Consider the following 16,401-nt stretch of genomic DNA (forward strand, 5'->3'; position numbering starts at 1 on the left):
CTGTGATCACCATTAGTTTCAACATTGTTCATAAAAAGTTTCCATTTTGGATAGAACTTTCATCGGTAGAGGAACAACATCATCGTGAAACAAAACAATTTGCATTCATTACGGGTCCCACATCAAATAAGCTCAACCTTCCATTTAACTTAAGGTATAGAACACGGATCGAACCATTAAATTATTTCCACCAACGATTCGCTGTATTCCTATATTTTCTTTTATGTAAACACACTCCCTAGTTCTCTTAACCCCTTCCGTGCGGGGCGTATTTTCCGCCTGTGCTGACTCCGCCTTGCGCGGGCGGAGTCATGACGGAACGGTTCCGTCATTAGCACAGCTCAACCGATGCTGATGACGGAACCGTTCTGTCATCAGCATGGAAGGGGTTAACTTTTAGAAAGTGGATATTTCTCTGTTCTTACTGCTCTGTACGCCTTGCAGCCGGTCTCCAATAAACGCCTGGGGTGGGTGACAACTACACTTTGTGCATTCCCTCTAAACAGCCACAAACACAGGAAAAGTATGTGTGACAGAGAATTAATCTGCATTCTGATAGCTCTCCATGGGCAGGAAGAGATGTGGGGGAACTGACAGGTGCATCTGAACAGGCAGTGTCCTGTCTCCCACACAAAGGGCTGATTACCCCCTACTGATCCAGGTCGTAGAAGAAAGGGGGACCTGTGCACTTTAAGGGTCTGCATTGCAGTCACCCCCACTTCAAAGTCACAACTGGGTATAAGTACTGGAGCTCGGACCCTACCAAGACAGTAGATTACTGGACCTGTGTAGAACTCTACCAGGAGTGAATACTGCTGTGCTACAATAATTGCCCTTCTGCTTGTCGGCTGTTCTGTAAGAACTGATTTTCTGCTTTGCTGTGCTGTCCTGCTACCTATTGATCTCTGCCCTGCTGAGTACAAGGACTGGATCCATCTCACTTGAACGTAGAGTGACTCCAAGGGCTTACTGACTTGCTCCCTGTTCTGAGGTCTTAGGGTCATCAAAGACTTTCTACAACTCTGCAACAGCCCCTCGAGTCTGCCATCTGTGAGTCCTGCTCTGCCAAGTGGTCCAATCCAGTCGTGGGCCCTTGCAAGTGAGCTTCTGCTGTCCAGAACCATAAAAACTGACACAGTGGCAACTTTGCGCCTATCAGAACCGACGCATTGCCCTTTGAAGCCGGTCAACAACAACGCTTCGACGGACTGCGATGCCCGACGACAATGGACAGGGTGGCTCGATAGTGATGTACCACAAGCATCGTAAAGGGGCTCATCAACAAAACCTTCATCACCTACACCGATCTAAACCAAAGCATTGAGTCTTCGACGTCAACGCATTCTCCAAGTTACTTTCTCAGTGGGACCTGCATGAGTCCTGTTGTCGCCTTCCCGCCATCGTGGTCGACCTGAACTTTGGATTTACCCTGTTCCAGTGTGACCTCAAGAAACCCCTAAGCGCGATTTGCTTCTAAGCACTACATTTTGATTTACATTTTAAAAATTCATAACTACGGTTCTACTTACTGACTTTTTCATTTTGATCTTGTTTTACTTATAAAAATATAATCTAGTTTTCTAAACCTGCGTGGGTATTTTTAGGGGTGTTTTCATTGTGTTGCTGTGTATGTGTGTGTTTCACAAATACTTTACAATGTGCCTCTCCAGATAAGCCTAACTGTTCTGTGCCAAGCTACCAGGGGCTGAGTAACACCTGTTTTTTTAGATTACCCTGACTAGAGTAGGCTTGCTTGGACAAGGTGTATATCTCTGCGAATCAGAAACCCCAGGTCTAACAAGAACTTAGTAAGACTAGAAAAACTTGAAAACCAAATGCCAAATTCCAATTGGGAATCAATCCGGACGAACAAAATTTTTAAAAATTAAGTCAAGCTAATAAAATTAGTGAAATGGATAAAATGGGGCTTATACCATGTTAAAGATTTGGGTAGCAAAACGATCTTCATTCATTAGCTAACTTTCAACAACTTGATAACCTAGAAGGTAAAAAACTCTACAGCTTCCTCAAACTGAAGGTTGCTACTTCCAAACACAAAACAATTTCATGGAACCTTTCCTACCACTACTAATTCACTGTCTACCTATAAAAGACTACATTGTTTTCAACACATATAATCTCCTTCGTTGAAATAACACCAAACTGTTAAAAAAACAAAAATTCGAGTCAGAATGGGCAGAGGAGATAAGAAAGGACAAAAACCATGTAATCCACTAAGTTAGCTGGCGTAAAATAAAGAACTCCTCCTTCAACAATAATATAGTAACTACTCTAGCTCAATCTGATTATTTTTTTTTTTTAAGCAGGGAGCCTGGCAAGCATCGGAGAGGGCCACAGGTCACAGCCACAGCCGGAAGGCCTCGTTGCCACATTTTGCCAACCAAGCTCTGGTAATTGTAATAATCACGGGGGGCCGCCCTCCCATCTGGTGATGCGTGCTGCAGGCCTTGCAGCGCACGTCAATGAATACACACACACGCCGTGTATAAGTTAGACGTGGACGTTGATGCGCAGCTCCGCCCATCTTTATTTATACTCGCGCTCACGCCAGCCGCCGTGAGAACAGGGGCAACAACCACTGGTGCGCTGACTGTCACATCCCATCTCAACCTAGTCTTTGGATCTCAAGAGTCTCATAGTTCACTTACTTGGCAGTCAAAGTCTCTCAGGCGAGTGCTCGGTGGGGGTTCTCCCTCAGGGCATACCTGGATGGGCCCCTGCGGGTGCTTGAGGTAGGGACCGGGGTGCTGGGTACCAGAGGCAGACTTGGAGCTTCAGGGGTGGCCTCTGCGTTTGCCAGCGATGGAGCTGAACCTGGAAGGTGGTCCTCTGCTCCTCGGGCTCTCCCTGGCTGGCCTCGGGCTCTTCGGCGTGGCCAGCGATGTCAGTGGGAAGAGTGGGCCTGTCCACCTGTTTGAACAATGAGATGTTGCGGGTCACTGTCTCTCCTTCTTTCTCAACGGTCACCATGGTCCCCTTCCTGTTGATCACTGTCCAGTACCCATGCTCGTACCGAGTCCGGAATTTTTATCCGGGCCTCCTCTCTTTCATGATGACTGTGTCTCCTCGGTGTAGCTGACGGATACCGCTCTTCGGGCCTGACTGGCCCTGTTGTTGAGCCTCTCTCTCCGTCTGAAGGCACCCTCTTCGTCAAATGGAGTGGGGGGGGTGGGGGGGGGGGGGACTACCCAGGTGCAGTGGGGAGACGATCCAGGCGTGTGCCGTTGAACATTAGCGCCCAGGGTGTTTGGCGCGTTGAGCAGTGAGGGGTGCTCCTATATTCCCGCAGGAATCTCTGCAGTTGCTGTTCTGGATCACTTTGCTCCGCTACTGCGATACGGAGAGTCTTGTTGATTGTCTTCATAAAGCGTTCAATCTCCCCATTGGCCTGGGGCCATTGTGGGGTGATCTGTCTGTGCCGGATGCCATGGTAGTGTAGGAACTCGCAGAACTCGTTCCCCTGGAACTGGGGCCCGTTGTCGCTGAAGAGCTCATTCGGACATCCGAACATGGCGAATATCTTCTCTAGAGCGGGACCAACATGTAGGAAGGCTGTTGAGTCCACGACTTCCACCAGCCGAATAGCTGTCGATGAGGGCCAGCGTGACTTGGCCATCAGGGAAGCTTCCAAAATCCACCCTCACTGTCTCCCATGGGTTCTGCCCGTGTTCCTCCGTGTGAATAGGTGCAGGCCTTTCGGGCCCACTCGTCACTTGGCAGGATGGACATTTCCGACTGTCTCTTCTACGCAGACATATATGTCCTGAGGACCAGACCTTTTCTCGCATGCGGGACTTCATCTTTTCCACTCCTTGGTGCCCTCCATGGGCTAGTTGTGTTGCCCGTAGTTGAAGGGATGCTAGGATGACGATGCATGGTCCTCCGAGGAGGATCTCTCAACAGATCAAGCGTTGTGTAGTCGCTGTAAAAGTAAAATGACCAGCGGTCCGGTGACGGAGACGAGGGTAGGTTAACCATCGCGGTTCCACCCACATGCAAGGCTTGTACCGTTGAGACGACGTGCCCTTCCCTGCTGGGGCCCCCGACCCCTGCCAGAGAGGTCATTTTACTTTTACAGCGACTACACAATGCTTGATCTGTAGTCACCCCTGAGAGGTAGCACACTAATAGTAGCACCACTCAGTGTAGATATCACACACTTTGCACAGCACGTACACTAACCGGTCCTGAAGAATTGCCACAGTATCCTTATGAACCACTAGGGCAAGAAACATGTTGACCCAGAGAGTAGAACACAGTTTAAATTGAACAGCCCTATCCAGGGTAGTGCCTCTCCATTCACATTTTATTTTTAATGAGGTGGATTACCAATATAATAAAGACTATTGACTTGGACTATCCAACCTTTTTTAAATTTTAGCACCCACTCACAACACCATATCTACACCACCCACGGGCCACACACCCCCACATCACCATACGGCTAAGGAACAAAAGATCTCCGACAAAGAGCCTGTGTGCGGGTGCCCGTTGAGCATTGCAGCGCCGGCTCAACGAGGAGCAGGTCCATATGATGAAGCATGACACCTAGCTTGCTGGGTGTGCGAGGACCCTAGTTCCGCAAAAGCGGGATCCCCCATCCCTCTTCCTCCTTCAATTTTAGAATTCTCCACCAGTCCATACCCACCACCACTCAACAGCTGGTGTGGGACACCAACCCCAGAGGAACAGCTCCCATTTCTTCTACCCACCTCTGAGGAGGATGCCTTCTTGGGTGAGGCGTAGCTCATTTCTGACTCTCCACATGTGCATCAGGATTTCTTTTTCTGGGCTTGACAATGATTTTGTGGATTGTACAAAATGGTGCCACTATCCTCCTTGGACCGCGTCCCGGACTTTGGTTATGACTTTGTCATTTCCGGCTGCTGTAGCCAATTCTTTGAGGGTTAACGCTCGAGGGCACGTGAGTGCCGAGATCATGTTCAGGTGCGCTTCGGTGGCATTGGTGTTTGGTTTTTCACCTCTTTCTCCTGTCGTGTCTGGGTGTCTCAACAGGAAGTCGGCCGGGTGCTTGGCACTGGGCCGGTAGGCTACCTCCATGTCGTAGTGCTGGAGCCCGATGGCCCACCGTTCGATGTGTGGTGGTGGGTGGAGAGCTTATCCCTTGAACAGAACTACCAAGGGCTGGTGATCCGTGACAGCAGTGAAGGGGTGTCCGCAGATAAATAGGTGGAAGTGTCTGCAGCCCCACCAGATTGCTAGGGCTTCCCTTTCAATTTGAGCGTACTGCTTCTCTATTGGTGATAGGGCTTTGCTGGCAAACGCCAGAGCGGCCCATCGTCCGGGACCCTGTTCCTGAGTGAGAACGGCCCCTAAGCCTACTTGGCATCTACAAGTATTTCTGTCCTTTTGGTGGGGTTAAAGTACACCAGCGTGGTGTGGTCGAGGAGAGCGTTCTTGCCCGCTAGGAATGCTGTCCCTTCGGTGGGACCCCACTGCCACACCGCATCTGCTCGGGTGAGGGTTCGAAGTGGCTCTGCGATGGTGGCTAGATTTGTAATGAAACGTCCACAATACATAGCCATCCCCAGAAAACTGCGGACTTCGGCCGCGGTGAGAGGAGCAGAGGCGTTCTTGATGGCTTGAGACTTCCGAGGGTCTACTTGCAGTGCTTAATTTGTGCTGGTGCTTTCCGGTGTTAGGTTTTTTTTTTTAGGCAGCATATTACTCTTGTTTAGTGCATTCACATCCATAGCAGGGAACAATTGGGTTGAAGCTGAAGGCAGTGCGAGTTTTGTCTCAGTGGGGAGATGGAGATGAAAAAACCACTCCCCCTTCCCCCCGCGCATTGAGACCCTCACAGGTGAGTAGTGCACTTCAAAAATTCCACATTGATTGATTGGTGTTCAATGGTGGAGAGGATGTGGCACTATGGTCAGAACTGCCAAATTTGGAAATGTGGAACCAGGTTCAGCCATCATGACCAGACCACTCTCCTGAGGGAGCACATTTCGTGCTAGACCTTAGAAGGCCCCTCAAGACCTTAGAAACCCTGGTGTCTTAGCACCAGCAGGTGGACCCTAGCAGTTGCAAGTGTGGGGTAACCTTGAAGGCCTACACACCACAATCCATGCTGAAGTTACCCTCCAGTCTTGCGGGCAGGCCTATGAAGCAGCACACCCTAGAGCATGGGTACTCTCAAACAATTTCCCCGGGGCAGCAAAGTTTGGTCTGTGGTATAACAGAGGGCCGCACTAATGCCAGCGGGGGTGTAAAGTGGAAGTAGGGGAAGCAAAGCATGTACATCTTGTAGCTGTCTTTAAAAATGAAGTTGTTCCTTAAGTTAAGGGCCTAGTTACTTCCTTTCCATAACTGCAATTAACCTTTCATATATTTTCCTACGTTAGTGCTGAGTGAGGTAAACAGCAGTCCAGTGCTGCTGCTGCCCAGGGGGCCGCATGTAAAGGTCAAGAGGGCTGCATGCAGCCCTGGGCCGTACTTTGAGTATCACTGTCCTAGAGCGACATTGACTCCGTCACTGAGGTCACAGGACCTTGAGGGCAGCTCTAGGGTGAGGCGACCAGTGCGATTGTACCGGGCGCGGACTTTGGGTGGGGGGGGGGGTGGGGGGATGGGGGTTACAAGTATATTATGGTTTTAAAAGCACTTGATGCCTCCATCCCGGCCTTCAGCAATTTTCGGCAACTACAAAAACGTCATGATAACTGCAGTGATTAATGTTCTTCCTAGAGAGAGATGGGGTTTTGTCAAGTGGAAGTTTCGGATCGTGGAAAGGTAGTGCAGAGGGTTAATATGCCTGCTACAAAGAACATGTACCAAGCAGATCACAAAGTGCACATAATGTACATAGGTCTGTGGGTTACTGCTTTTGTCAGAGAGATCTTTTTGTTACTTGCAGTTTATAAGTCAAAATCCTCACATAGAACAGTGAGCTTTTAACTGCTATTAAGCTATTAAGAGCTGCAGGCAAACTGTAAGGTATAAATTAGAGCGTTGTATTTTTTCCCCTATATTTGATTATCTTAATATTGCAAACGGGGTTCATTTGGATAGAAATCAATTCTTGTTATTAAAGAGAACCACCAACCATGGTATTACATTTTAAATTCAGAGTTTGCGTTTCTCCAGACCAATCACTATTAAACCATACGGCCTACCAGTAGGGTTGTCATGTAACACCTACACCTAGTAGACCTTTGCCTTATGTATCATTTCCTATGAGTGATTTACACATGTATTATTGATTGTCTCTGTGTAATGTGTGTGTTGTAAAGTGCCCTCACACCCTAAACTGGTATCAGTGGTGCTATAAATCAAATTAAATGCATGTGAGTGCGAGTGTGGTGATGGAGACTTGAGGGGAACTGCTAAAGGGGGGGGAGAGGGAGTAATTGGGGGTAGCACCAACAAACATTGTTGCACAGAGCTCCACCAGCACTAAAGCCGTCTCTGCCATTGAGGCAAGTACGCCTCACCCATTGGTACCTCCATTGGCCTTGTTTCAGCAGTAGTAGCTGTAACTCACCAGGGATTGGCAACGCATTATTTGCAGGCACAGCAAACTAAGTTCACAAACTTCACTGTCTCTCTGCTTCAGGCACAAGCATGTTTAACATGTGCTGCCTGCTTTGGGGCCAATGGGATGATGCAGCAAAGAAGGACAAAATTATGCCGCAGTATTGACTAAATTGTGCAGCATAAAAAAGGCTGCAGGATAATGCTGTATATTTTCTGATACTTTATTATTTTGACATTTTTACACATGCTAACAGTCTCTGCAAAGATTTCGGCCTATTATTACCAGTGAAACAGTGAGAAAGGTGATCAGTCAACCTTTGCAAAGGGCTGTACTTCCCAGAAAGACAAGTCACATTTTTTAGTAACTTTTGATCTGTTTGAGGTAAAAACAATTTATTAGTTAAAATCGTCAAATTATGTAGCAGATGACGCATTATGTGGCAAATATGTGGAGTCACAATTATGTAGAAAACATTTGTAGTCTAGGATATTTTTCAATTCATGTTTGAACTGCCCTTGTTGAAAAAAGGGAGGGGAAGTGCGGATGTCAGAAACTACACTCCATGGCTCGAAGACAAATGTCTTGTGCTTCCACTTTTAAGCGTATTTGGGACATTCTGTGATTGGAAACTATTCCCACTTTGTCAATGAATTATCATGTCGATAACTCATATTAAACCTTAAATAAACATGTGTCCATTGTTTGAATTAAATAACATATTAAGGAATTAAACTGCCAAACAAATACAAAAAATTAGAATGATTTGATCTTTCTGGCCACACCTCCAACCCTGCCCACTGACCCAATCCTCGGGTTATTCCTGCCCTCTGATTCTCCACCCACAGTTCCCCATCTTTTTTCCCCCCACTTCGGCCACTGTTCACAGGAACTATGCAGTAACTTCAGTGACTCTTATGTGATCTGTGCAATGGGCCTATACCGTGACAGCATTTGAAAACATTGAAGTTGATATTTCTCCGTTTCTCTGGACACTGAGTAGATAATGCCATACTACGGCATTATGGGACAGGGTAGTCACGCATTAGTCCTTGAATGAGGGATTGGCGAGGTTGGGCTCAGTTGTGATGCCAATGGAGACTGTGTCAATGCTGAATGTATATGGGTCATACTGACAACAGAAAATACCAAGTTATAACAAATTCTGCTCGCCGTGGTGGCGTCAAAGATCTAAGGGGGAGTAAAACCTAATGTATTTGATTCATACAGTACACCAAAATGCTCCACTGCAACATACCACACTCTCACCACTTCCACTGGAATGGGCAAGGCTCATTTGCTATGTTTGTCTTTAGTGTGATGTTTAGATTTTTCACAATCTTATGATTTCTTCAGTGATGTAACACTGAGGACAGCACCAACACTCTAAAAAGTGTTCCAGCGCCACAGGCTTCGGTGCCTTTCTTTGATATTTTCATGCTTTCTGGCCTGAGTGCCTTTGTGTGATGGTTCCATGATTTCTGGCCTGGGTTCCTTTGTGTGGCATTTCCATGCTTCCTTGTCTGAGTATTTATGTGTGAGATTTCCATGCTTTCTGGCATTGGTGATTATGTGTGACATTTCCATGGATTATGGCCTGGAATGGATGCGTATGTGTGACACATACATTTCCATGGTTTATCGCATGGGTGCTTATGTTTGACATTTCCATGCTTTCTGGCCTGGGTTCCCTTTCTGAAATTCAGATCAGGTATAACATCTGACTTTTTGCAGTGCCAATTGAAGATGTGGGTGGTGCTAATATAGTAAGGGGGTGAAGCCAGTGGGTGGAGCCAGAGAAAAGTGGGTGTGGCCTCCGACAAACATTTCAACACCTGCACTGCTTGCATGCCTTCTTGTGTGAACTTCTAGCCGAAGAACTCTATTTTCGACTGAAACAGCAGGCACTTATCTTTGTGTAGAGTGACTCCATGATCTAGGAGCCTCTACAGCGTAGCTCTCACGTGCTGGTAGTGTTCTTCCGCCGTTTTTGAGTGGATGAGGATATCATCACCCACGTTTAGTATGCCAGGTAGCCCCAGCAGGCTCTCCTTGACTGCGTTTTGGAATATCTCAGCGGCAGAGGATATGCCGAAATTCTGCCACTTGTATCTCCGGAGTCCAAGGTGTGTGCTGAAGGTGGTGATGTAGCAACTGTCCTTAACAAGGGCTAACTGATGATACTCTGCACTCAGGTCCAGTTTAGAAAGCCATCTGGATCAGTTCAAGTCAGCCACAATGTCATCCATGGTCGGCGTGTTGTGGCTTTTGCGTCGAATGGCCTTGTTGGGGAGGCGCATGTCAATACAGAGTCTGATCTTCCGGGGTCGCGTGATTTCTCAGCGATCACCATGGGTGATACCCATGGTGTGGGCCCGGACACTTTCTCTATGACTCCTTGATCTTCGAGCTTTTGCAGCTCTTCTTCCACTAGTGGTTGTAGGTGAAAAGGGATCCCCTTGCGTCTTAGCGCCATTGGCAGGACGGTTGGGTCTATAAGTAGCCGGATGGGGGCCCTCTCCATAGGCCCTAGTCCCTTGAATACGTCTCCAAACTGGCTGAGCAGTTCCTATGTCTGGTCGGCTTGTACTCTCCTGGTGAACTCCCCAGGCCTAGGTATTCAGCTGCGTGACTGCTCAGCAGTGCGTCTGCCTCCTGATTGATAACATGGATGTCATTGGCGATTTTGGTGTTGTTGGAACGCATTGGCACAGTCATTTTGCCTCTGAGGGGTAGCGGTGAAGATCTTCATCTTTGACGGTCTGAGTTTGGGTCGGGGCATCAGCTTGCTGTATTGCTGGATCCCCATGACTGTCACTGAGGCTCCGGTGTTAATTACTGTGTTGATGTCTGAACCTGCAATCTGTATCATGCATCGAGGCTGGGGCCGTCTCCGACACTTCAGGGCTTGAGTGAACGAGTTTAGGTATGTCTCTTCTTTCTCTTCTGACGTCGAGTTGTCCCCAAAGTAGACCGTTTGCTCCTTCCTCTTCCCTCCTGGTTGGGATGCCAATGAAACACACAACCATCTTCCTCATTTTCTGGGTCGTTTCCCTTCCTTATGCTGAGTTTTCTTTCTGCATACTGATGCAAAGGGTTTGGCGATGCCGCAGTTGGTGCATGTTTTGCCTTGCGCCGGGCATGACTGTGGGGGTGTTCTTCGTATCCGCAGTACCCGTACTTATTTATTTATTTTCAGCAGTTATAAAGCGAACTGTTACTAGTCGGTGTCCTGGCGCTGGTTGACCACTCCGAGGACTAGCCCCAAAGCTTATTGCCTAAATAACCATGTTTTCAAGACCTTCCGAAAGGACATCAAGTCTGGTGCCTGTCTAAGGTCCGCTGGCAAGGCGTTCCAAGCCTTTGCTGCTCCCAAGGAGAAGCTTCTGCCTCCCCATCGGGCTTTCTTAATTCTTGGGATCACTATCAGCCCCTGATCGGTTGATCTCAGTGATCTAGCAGGTTTGTACCACTGAAAGTACTGGGTCATGCACTGAGGGCCCAGCCCATTAAGTGCCTTGAAAACTATGCATAATGCTTTAAATGCAATCCGCTTGTACACCGGCAGCCAGTGTAATTTCACCAACTCTTGGGCGACAGAGGCAAATTTGGGATTACCCGTGATCAGGCGGGCCGCTGCATTTTGCAGAGCTTGTAATTTATTGAGGAGCCCCTGTTGAACATTGAGCAGTAGGCCGTTGCAATAATCCAGCCGAGACAGGATCAATCCAGACACTACTGTTTTTCTATGCTCACCTGGAAGAAAGGGCAGAATTTTGCGTAGGGTCTTAAGAACAAAAAAGGTGGCTGAGGACAGCGCATTTACTTGGGGCCTAAAGGACAGTTTATCGTCCATCAGAACCCCAAGGTTCTTGACCTTGGCAACAGGTGAGGGAGGGACGCCCAACTCTTCCGGCCACCATCTTGGGGACTGATTCTTGAGTACTGATTCTTAGAGGCCTTTGGCTGGCGAACCCGTGGTCTGTGGGCCGTGTCCTTCGTTCTGACTGCGTCAGGTCATTCCGTCTTGACGATGTCGCTTTTTTCTGCGCCTTGCACTAGTGCTAGGTCCATCTCCTCTGCCCGCGCCGCTGAGAGGTCATGTGAGATTGCCAGCACTAGGATGTCGTTCATGGGTATATTTGGTTGCCTGAGTATGAGGCCTCGCAGGTCTTTGCTGCATATTCCCAGAATCAGTTGGGCTTTGACTTCTTCTACAGCTTTGTCCCCCACAAGGTGTGTTCCGGCCAGTTCTCTTAGCCGCGTATGAAACACGTCCACTGATTCACCTTCTCTTTGCTTGGCTTGCCTCAGCTTGAAATGCTCAAAGTCTGGGTTTAGCTGGGGGTCAAAGTCCGCGTTTAGGGTGGTGACAGCCGCTGCGTAATCCTCGGGGGGCCCAGTGTTGGGAAGATGCTTGAACAGCAGGAAAATCAATTGTCTGAATAATGGATCAGTAGCTTCTCCCTGGTGGCAATTAAATAATTCTCTAGGCGACCGAGCCAGGTCGGCCACCTTGGTGCTGCTGTGGCGGGGTCAGCTGACTCGCTGACCGGAGGTAGGACCACCGAGGGAGGGTGGTGCTTGGTCGTCGGCTCAGGGGCCTGAGAGTGATTGTTTTTATCTCCCACGGTGGTAGGCGTGGGCACTGTTGGGCGACCTAGTGAGGGTGCTGCGCACTAGTGGCGGACCTTGGTGTGCCAGGTGGTGGTGCGGGGGGCACTGGGCATTGCGTGGGCCACGCGTGTGCCCAGCTGTGTGAAACGTGGTCGGACTAGCCTGGGCCAAGCTGCGTTCGTGGGGCCCTCCTTTGCGGCGTGCGTGACTTGCGTGGCTCACCCGGGCAGTGTGGTGCTGGTTGCCGTGACCGGTGGATGTTCATGCGGGAAGGACTGCCGTGTCCTGCTTCTCCCTGGCTGCTGTATGCACAGGAAATGAGGCGTGGCCTGTACTCTGTGGCGTGGTATTTGCTCAATGAGGTGCCGCCCAGCATGGGGCATAAGCAGGCGTGCGTTGCTCCCGTGGCCTTGGTTCAATGAGGTGCTGCCCAGCAGGCGGCATGAGCAGGCATGCGTTGCTCCACTCCTCGTCGCCAATGTAATGATCACATGGGGGCACCCTCCCGTCTGGTGATACGAGCTGCAGGCCTTGTAGCGAGCGGCAATAAATATACACACAGGCAGTGTATAAGTTAGGCACAGACTGCCGTGCGCAGCTCCGCCCATCTTTATTTATACCCGCGCTCACGCCGCCTGGCGTGAGCGCAGGGGCAACAACCACTAGCGCGCTGACTGTCACATCAATGTACAGCTGAGAGCCTGCATACAGCACAGCAAATGGGCATTTTATACTTTAAAAGTAGCAGTTGTCTGTGCAATGGTGGATTCGGTTAAATACTGCAATATTACATGCCCATGGCATGGCTCCAGTGGGCACAGCCAAGGCCTTTGATTGCACTCTATGCTATTTATAAATCGATGTTATATTACGTGCTTTACTGCCAAATGAAGGTGACCTTTAAGAACTGACGCCCTTTTTAAAATGAGGAGGAAGAGTTTGGAATCTCTCGATTCTCTATCTAGGCCCGGCTGTGGCGACTCTGGGAGCTGCCACAAATCAGCACAGCAGTGCCTCAGAGATAAACTAAAAGAAAGGCACGATTCAAACACTGGAGCCAGTGTGGGACAAAAGAAAACAATCCATTTATGATGTGCCAGGAAAAACAATCCTTAGGCGGCATTTACATGTTCTGTATTACTAATCCCATCATATTCAGATCTCGACACACCATGCATCTTCAGTGCCAAAGTGTCCTTGGGGACAGATGGCGATGAGCTGCCTCAGCATGGCACACCACCGCGCATTCACAGTGCGAGGGTGCTGAAACTGGCCTCAATAAGGACTCCAGCAGAGTATGCAAGGGACGCAGGAGACAAAAGGAGAGGGGGGCGAATGGGGAGCCAGGGTCGGCAGACAAAGGAGAGTGAGAGAAGAAGAGAGAGAGAGAAAGACAAACAGAAAGGTAGAGGGGCAGAGAAAATACACGTTACCGAAATATCAAAAACACATCCTACCCATAATGAAATCGGTTTTGTTTTACAAAATAACAAAAGAAGCACGACACAAATTGAAAAGTATATTAACAATACCTTTGCACATTGTATTCCGATTTTCTGAAGCATACTACAAGAGAACACTGTCTGAGATACAGTTTCAAAAGAGGAATGTAATAAGTTGAACTTTGCGCCTATGAATTTCGTAAAATGTCTCTTTTCTTCAAAGTCCAAACTCTCAGCCTTCACAAAGAACGGTGAAAATCCGATTTTTAAGCGTACACACGGTACTAAACTGGTGGTTAACAGTAACATTTAACTTGAACCCCCTCACTTTTCATCATTTTTTCTTCTACGGGGAAGATATTTTTCCACAAGGGAAACCCTTTTCTCTTCACCCCATATGATTTAGAGGTGTTCCATAACCTCTCGCACCCCAGATTCTGAATTGTGTTTTTTGGAGTAGCGTGTAGGGGTGTTCCCAGGGGAAGAATGGCCATGCAAACTGTTTGTGACTATCCACAATGTGACTTCTTCTTGGGAGTCAAACATAGAAAGCAGAACATAGATCTTATACCTGTAAAGAAGGAGCTGGGCCTACACTTCACAACCGCCCTTTTATCTCATCTATCACTTTTAAGTGTTACAAAAATCCAATAATGTAGGGATTTCTGCAAATAATTTGACTTTTGCCAACGTAAGCAACACTTTGGTGTATGAATACTTTCAGAATCATGTCCTTAATGATTATGCATAGATTATAACAACAATACGAAAAAATACAAGAAGCAAGCAGTATTCTTAAGAACCTGTGTAATTTGAAACCGTTTTAGAGTGAACTGCTCCCTTCGGAGTCATTTGAACCAACATGAAGGTCAACTAAAGAACCACCAAAGAGAATGATGTTCTAGGCAGATATCACATCAATGAAGGATCACTGACATAATATCGAGGGACAGAATATCGACTATCACAAATATCGTATAAAAAATATCGACAGACAGAATATCGAGTTTGTATCTACAACCAGGTAAGTACAAAAATATCGAGTATAAAATATTGTTTACTAAAATAGTTTATAAACATATCGAATTTATTAAAAACGTTAAATTAAATTAATATTAAAAATGAATTACTAAAATATACTTAAAAATACTTAAATTAACTTATAATTAAATAATTAATAAGAGTTATAAAAAAAATTAAATCACATTTGTTAAAACATATATATATATATAGTAACATAAAATAATTAAATAATATCCAATATTATTACCGTACAATAGCAGAAGTGTTAAAATTACTATTCCCACTTTAAAGAGTACAATCTTAGGGAAAGCGTTGGATAGCGTAGGGGTTAAAATTACTATTCCCACTCCAGTGGGTGCAACAGTAGGGAAAGTGTTGGATAGCGTAGGGGTAGAAATTACTATTCCCACTCCAGTGGCTGCAACAGTAGGGAAAGCGTTGGATAGCGTAGGGGTAAAAATTACTATTCCAACTCCAAGGAGTGCAACAGTAGGGAAAGCGTTGGATAGCGTAGAGGTAAAAATTACTATTCCAACTCCAAGGAGTGCAACAGTAGGGAAAGCGTTGGATAGCGTAGGAATAAAAATTACTATTCCAACTCCAAGGAGTGCAATAGTAGGGAAAGCGTTGGATAGCGTAAGGGTAAAAATTACTATTCCCACTCCAAAGAGTGCAACAGTAGGGAAAGCGTTGGATAGCGTAGAGGTTAAAAATACTATTCCCACTCCAGTGGGTGCAACAGTAGGGAAAGCGTTGGATAGCGAAGAAGTCAAATTTACTATTCCCACTCCAGTGGGTGCAACAGTAGGGAAAGCGTTGGATAGCATAGGGGTTAAAATTACTATTCCCACTCCAGTGGGTGCAACAGTAGGGAAAGCGTTGGATAGCGTAGAGGTAAAATTTACTATTCCCACTCCAGTGGGTGCAACAGTAGGGAAAGCGTTGGATAGCGTAGGGGTTAAAATTACTATTCCCACTCTAGTGGGTGCAACAGTAGGGAAAGCGTTGGATAGCGTAGGGGTTAAAATTACTATTCCCACTCCAGTGAGTACAACAGTAGGGAAAGCGTTGGATAGCGTAGGGGTAAAAATTACTATTCCCACTCCAAAGAGTGCAACAGTAGGGAAAGCGTTGGATAGCGTAGAGGTAAAAATTACTATTCCCTCTCTAAAGAGTGCAACAGTAGGGAAAGCGTTGGATAGCGTAAGGGTCAAAATTACTATTCCCACTCCAGTGAGTGCAACAGTAGGGAAAGCATTGGATAGCTTAGGGGTTAAAATTACTATTCCCACTCCAGAGAATGCAACATTAGGAAAAGTAAATACTCCATATATTATTGTAGAAAAATTATATTAATATCTATAAAAAATTATTTTAAAGTAATTACCAATTTAATATAATAATTATTCAATTAAAATTACTAATTAACATTAATTATTACAATTAGTTACCTATTAATACAAATTACTAATTAACTATTAATTATTTAATAATTAAAAATTAATTAACAATCAATTAGAATTAAATACTATTACATTATTTATTTAATTATTTATAAAAAAATTACTTCCCACCCTATTCCCCAATAAACCAACAACCCGCTACAGAAAATAAATAGTAAAATTAACATAATAAGCAATTAATCAATTAATTGAAATTAATTACCAATTAAAATGTAATTATTTACCCAAAAAAATTATTTCCAATACATAAATTTAGTTATTTAATTAATTATAATTAAATTACTTCCCACCCTATTCCCCTATAAACCCACAACCCGCTACAGAATTAAATTATGCA

General features: G+C 46.4%; 1 protein-coding gene across 1 annotated transcript in view; it reads right to left on the reverse strand.

Annotated features, from left to right (window-relative positions):
* Positions 1-16,401, reverse strand: part of ZC3H12B (zinc finger CCCH-type containing 12B) — a 280,913-nt gene that overhangs the window by 225,987 nt on the left and 38,525 nt on the right. The window lies entirely within an intron of this gene.

Source organism: Lissotriton vulgaris, chromosome 4_1 (genome assembly GCF_964263255.1).
Source record: "Lissotriton vulgaris chromosome 4_1, aLisVul1.2, whole genome shotgun sequence".
Lineage (NCBI taxonomy): Eukaryota > Metazoa > Chordata > Amphibia > Caudata > Salamandridae > Lissotriton > Lissotriton vulgaris.